This window comes from Bubalus bubalis, chromosome 21, assembly GCF_019923935.1.
Source record: "Bubalus bubalis isolate 160015118507 breed Murrah chromosome 21, NDDB_SH_1, whole genome shotgun sequence".
Taxonomy (NCBI): Eukaryota; Metazoa; Chordata; class Mammalia; order Artiodactyla; family Bovidae; genus Bubalus; species Bubalus bubalis.
The window spans coordinates 37341430-37347953 of NC_059177.1; positions in this window are offsets into that span (position 1 = coordinate 37341430).

The window sequence follows — 6524 nt, forward strand, 5'->3', positions numbered from 1 at the left end:
CAGCTCTCATGGTCATGGTCGCCTCTGCTCGCCTGCCACATCCACTCTTTTGAATACCGTCTTTCTCTTTAGAGATGCAAACGCTCCCATAGCCCTGTGTAATGACTTCAAGTCCATTATCCCATCTAATTCTCACTCCCACACGATGGATGTAGGGCTGCTGTTAATTTCATCTCCACTGACAGATTATGGAACCGAGGCTGAGAAACTAGTTAGGTGACCTCCTCATGCTCAGTCCCTCAGTCGTGTCCGACTGTTTGTGACCCCATGGACTGTAGCCCTCCCAGCTCCTCCATTCAGGTACATTTCTGGGCAAGAATGCTGGAGTGAGTTGCCATTTCCTCCTCCAGGTGACCTCCTCAGACTCAACTAATTCGTAGTAGAAGAAATGACATTTGAACCCAGGTTTGACTGCAAACTTCTTTCTTCCTCATACCCACTACACTGCCTTTTCACCTTACTTAGATTGTTTGTTAAAGGACACCCTCTTTGCTATTCCTTAAATATCCAGCCTTTAATCTTTGATGATAAGATGTGAAAAGCATTCTCTTGTAATTGACAGGGCCCTTGACGCACACTGTTTTATTTGTGTGTTTGCTTTCATTGTAAGCTGTTTGGCATCTGTCTTTGTTAGTCATTCCATGTGAGGGGTTTTTACTTTATACTGTCTGCATCACAGATTATTCAGGGCAGACAGTTTTACAGATGTGTTGGGGACAATATGAACTTGAAATTGGCAAGATATTTATTTTTTCCCCTCAGTGGAAATTATTGTTCTGTCGATTGGGTGGTTTGTCTTCTTCATTCTGGGGACACTTGAACAATGGAATTGAAAGTTGCTTCTGAGCCAACAGATCAAACAATAGCAGACCTGAGAGTGAAAGCAGAAGAGTGTCTTGCAATTTGTGATAGGAGTGAACTTCCCCAGTTAAGGAAAACTTTCCCCATCTTAAAAAAAAAAAAAATACAGCATGGAATAGAGCCAGGCCCACAGGCAGCAGGATAATAACAAGACTGCCAGCAGAATACTCTAGGGCCTGGGTTTTTTTTTTCTCCTGACAAAAGAGGAAGGTCTGTGTTTTTGCTCATAGAAACATTTTGCCAATGGAAAGCCCCAATACTATAATTTCAAAGTATTTCCCAAGTCTCAGCAATTGGTAAGAAGTAGAAATACTCATTAGCCATCAAGAGAAAAGGGAAAAAAGGGACTTCAAGTTAGGCTATACATTTTGGCAATTTTGGTGATCCATAGTATTTTGATTAAAAGCCAGTGAATTATATAAGATTGCTAACCCCTGGTAGAACCAAAGAAGTTGAAAGAATTACTTTAAATATATATATATATATATATATATATATATATATATATATATATATATTTAGGCTGTGCTCGGTCTTAGTTGAGGCATGCGGAATCTTTTCAGTTGCAGCATGCAGCTCTTCTTTAGTTCCAACATGTGGGAGCTAGTTACCTGCTACTGCTACTGCTAAGTCACTTCAGTCGTGTCCGACTCTGTGCGACCCCATAGACGGCAGCCCACCAGGCTCCACCATCCCTGGGATTCTCCAGGCAAGAACACTGGAGTGGGTTGCCATTTCCTTCTCCAATGCATGAAAGTGAAAAGTGAAAGTGAAGTTGCTCAGTCGTGTCCTACTCTTAGCGACCCCATGGACTGCAGCCTACCAGACTCCTCTGTCCATGGGATTTTCCAGGCAAGAGTACTGGAGTGGAGTGCCATTGCCTTTAGGGGTCAAACCCGGCCGGTGCATTGGGAATGTGGAGTTCCAGCCACTGAACCACCAGGGAAGTCTCAGAAGTTGAAAGAATTACTAATGTATTGCATGGACAACTGATCTCATTGATCAGAAATCTGTGTGATGACCAGTTTCCTCTGCTCAACTCAAGGTGCACTTGAACCTCACCTGAGTTTGGTCTGCATTTGAGGCCCTGGAAGGTGATTGTGGATCCTGTGATTCTCTGGTCTCATAGCACGTGCAGCTCAGCTACAGTAAGTGTTCCTTTTTGTGACACTGGAACTTACCAGTCTGAGATATGGGACACATTTCCTTAGTAACATGGAAGGCTAGAGTTGCACTATGCCCTTGCCTCCCTCCTAAAACCCAAAGGCCTTGATTTAGCATCTTGGTCTTTTTATGCCAAATTGAAGAATAAAGTTGAAGGAAACACTGGCTGGTGTCATGTGCAGATGAGCCAGTGACCTGGAGACAGAGATGCAGGCCATTCTGAAGGCCAAGTCAAACCTCTGTCATTGTCAAGAAGATGGAATAGCCTTGACTTTATAGGAAATGAGATGCCACCATATCACACTGGGGGGCGGGGTAAGGAAGGACCCTCATTAATCTGACCTGAGTGACTATCTCTTCAGGCTCTTAACTTCCATATCTCTCAGGCTTTAACCATTTATTAAGTCATCCAGATGCACTGCCAGCCCACCTCTCTGAACAGCACTGAAAAAGACCCCAGCTTCCTTTCTGTTTGCTCTTCTGGGGCAGACAGAAAAATAGCCTTTTGCCATTTCCTCTTAATGAGTAAATAAGCTGCATTGGTTTCTCCCTTTGTGAACAATGGACCACCCTATAAAAGAGAACAAGGCTGTTCGGAGTTGTGTAAATATAGAGATGACTAAAATCGAAATATTAAAGCAGTCAGCTTTGGTATAAAACATGTTGTCAAGATTTTTTTAATTATTGCATTACTTATTATATGGTTTTAAATTTTTATTAGAGTATAACTGATTTACAGCATGGTATTAGTTGCAGATGTACAGCAAACAATATCATATATATATATATGTCCTTTTTTTTTTTTCAAATTCTTTCCCCATGTAAGTTATTACAGAATATTGAGTAGAGTTCCCTGTGCTATACAGTAGGTCCTTGTTATCTATTTTATATATAGAAGTATGGGTATGTTAATCCTCACCTAATCTTCACTTCCCCCCACATTTCCCTTTGTAACCAAGTTTGATTTTGAGATTTGTGAGTCTGTTTCTGTTTTATACAAAAGTTCATTTGTATCATTTTTATTAGATTCCATGTAAATGATATCATATGATACTTGTCTTTCTCTGACTCACTTTACTTTGTATAATAATCTCTAGGTCCATCCATAATGCTGCAAATGGCGTTGTTTTGTTCTTATGGCTGAGTGACAGTCTGCTGTGCATAACACGTACCACACCTTCTTTCTTTATTCCTCTGTGCATGGACATTTAGGTTGCATCCATGTCTTGGCTACTGTAAATACTGCTGCAGTGAACATTGGGGTGCATGTATCCTTTTTTAAACTTTTATTGAAATATAATTGATTTATGTTGTATTAATTTTAGGTATACAGCAAAGTGAATCAATTATACTGAAATGTGTGTGTGTGTTAAGTTGCTTCGTGAGTGCATGCTAAGTCGCGTCAGTTGTGTCTAATTCGTTATGATCCTATGGACTGTAGCAATCTCCTCTGCCCATGGGATTCTCTAGGCAAGAATACTGGAGTGGGTTGCCAAGCCCTCCTCTGGGGAATCTTCCTGACCCAGGAATTGAACCCATATCTCTTTTGTCTCCTGCATTAGCAGGCAGGTTCTTTACTACTGGCACCACCTGGGAAGCCCATACAGATATATAAACAAATCTTTTTTTAGATTATTTTCCCATATAGGCCATTATAGAGTATTGAGTAGAGCTCCCTGTGCTATATAGTAGATTCTTATTAGTTATCTCTTTTAGGGGCAATGGCACCCCACTCCGGTACTCTTGCTTGGAAAATCCCATGGACGGAGGAGCCTGTCAGGCTGCAATCCATGGGGTCGCTAGGAGTCGGACACGACTGAGCGACTTCACTTTCACTTTTCACTTTCATGCATTGGAGCAGGAAATGGCAACCCACGCCAGTGTTCTTGCCTGGAGAATCCCAGGGATGGGGGAGCCTGGTGGGCTGCCGTCTATGGTGTCGCACAGAGTCGGACACGACTGAAGTGACTTAGCATTAGCATAGTATATATGTGTCAAATCCCAGTCTCCCAGTTTTTCCCTCCCCATCATCCCCTGGTAAGCACAAGTTTGTTTTCTACACCTCTGACTCTACTTCTGGTAGAAGTAGTACTAAGTTCTTTTGTACCCTTTTTTTAGATTCTGCATAAAAACAATATCATATGATATTTATCTTTCTGTGTCTGACTTCATCCATATGACAATCTCTAGGTCCATCCATGTTGCTGCAAATGTCATTATTTTGTTCTTTTTTATGATGGAATAATAGTCCATTGTATATATGTATCATATCTTCTTTATCCGTTCCTTTGTTGGTGGACATTTAGGTTGCTTCCATGCCTTGATTATTGTGCATAGTGCTGTAATTAACATTTGGGTGCATGTATCTTTTAGAATTATGATTTTCTCGGGACATATGCCCAGAAGTGGGATTGCTGGATCTATTTCTGCTTTATTGACTATGCCAAAGCTTTTGACTGTATGGATCACAATAAACTGTGGAAAATTCTGAAAGAGATGGGAATACCAGACCACCTGACCTGCCTCTTGAGAAACCTATATGCAGGTCAGGAAGCAGCAGTTAGAACTGGTCATGGAACAACAGACTGGTTTCAAATAGGAAAAGGAGTACATTAAGGCTGTATATTGTCACCCTGCTTATTTAACTTATACGCAGAGTACATCGTGAGAAACGCTGGGCTAGAAGCAGCACAAGCTGGAATCAAGATTGCCAGGAGAAATTTCAATAACCTCAGATATGCAGATGACACCACCCTTATGGCAGAAAGTGAAGAGCAACTAAAAAGCCTCTTGATGAAAGTGGAAGAGGAGAGTGAAAAAGTTGGCTTAAAGCTCAACATTCAGAAAACGAAGATCATGGCATCTGGTCCCGTCACTTCATGGGAAATAGATGGGGAAACAGTGGAAACAGTGTCAGGCTTTATTTTTTGGGGCTCCAAAATCACTTGCAGATGCTGATTGCCGCCATGAAATTAAAAGACGCTTACTCCTTGGAAGGAAAGTTATGACCAACCTAGATAGCATATTCAAAAGCAGAGACATTCCTTTGCCAACAAAGGTCCGTCTAGTCAAGGCTATGGTTTTTCCTGTGGTCATGTATGGATGTGAGAGTTGGACTGTGAAGAAAGCTGAGCACCAAAGAATTGATCTTTTTGAACTGTGGTGTTGGAGAAGACTCTTGAGAGTCCCTTGGACTGCAAGGAGATCCAACCAGTCCATTCTAAAGGAGATCAGTCCTGGGTGTTCTTTGAAAGGAATGATGCTAAAGCTGAAACTCCAATACTTTGGCCACCTCATGCTAAGAGTTGACTCATTGGAAAAGACTCTGATGCTGGGAGGGATTGGGGGCAGGAGGAGAAGGGGACGACAGAGGATGAGATGGCTGGATGGCATGACTCGATGGACGTGAGTTTGAGTGAATTCTGGGAGTTGGTGATGGGCAGGGAGGCCCGGTGTGCTGCGATTCATGGGGTCACAAAGAGTCGGACCCGACTGAGCGACTGAACTGAATTAATGGTAGTGGTAGTGGTTTAGTCGCTAAGTCATGTTCAACCCTTGCGACCTTATGGACTGTAACCTGCCAGGCTCCTGTCTCTATGGGTTTCTCCAGGCAAGAATACTGGAGTGGGTTGCCTTTTCCTTCTCCAGGGGATCTTCCTGAACCAGGAATTGAACCTGGATCTCCTACATTGCGGGAGAAGGCAATGGCACCCCACTCCAGTACTCTTGCCTGGAAAATCCTGTGGATGGAGGAGCCTGGTAGGCTGCAGTCCATGGGGTCGCTAAGAGTCGGACATGACTGAGCGACTTCACTTTCTCTTTCCACTTTCATGCATTGGAGAAGGAAATGGCAACCCACTCCAGTGTTCTTGCCTGGAGAATCCCAGGGACGGAGAAGCCTGGTAGGCTGCAGTCCATGGGGTCGCAAAAAGTTGGACACGACTGAGTGACTTCACTCACTCACTCCTACATTGCAGGCAGACTCTTTACCGACTGAGCCACCAGGGAAGATCATATGGTAGTTCTATATTGGTTTTTTAAGGCACCTTTATACTGTTCTCCATAATGGTTGTACCAATTTACACTTCCACCAATAGTACAAGAGGGTTCCCTTGTCTCCATTCCCTCTCCAACACTTACTGTTAGTAGACTTTTTTTTGATAATGATGGCCATTCTGACTGGTGTGTCATGATTTTTTCCATTGATGTATTGCCTGGAGCTTTGGAATTAAACATTAGTATGAGGCATGTAAACAGTTAAAATGCACCAGCCCGGCTTCAGCTCTAGTCTTTGTCTGTTGACCTCATACAGCACTAGGAATAGGCAGTGTAATGTGCTTTACAGTTTCTGAAACACTCAGTGAATCTTCACAATAAGGCTGTGGAGTGATGGTATTGTTTCACCCATGTTACAGATAAAGATGTTGAGCCTTAACAGACCTTGATGGAGTTACTGTTTGCTGGAAGCTTCTCTGATAAAGTGTAAAGAATTAGTATTT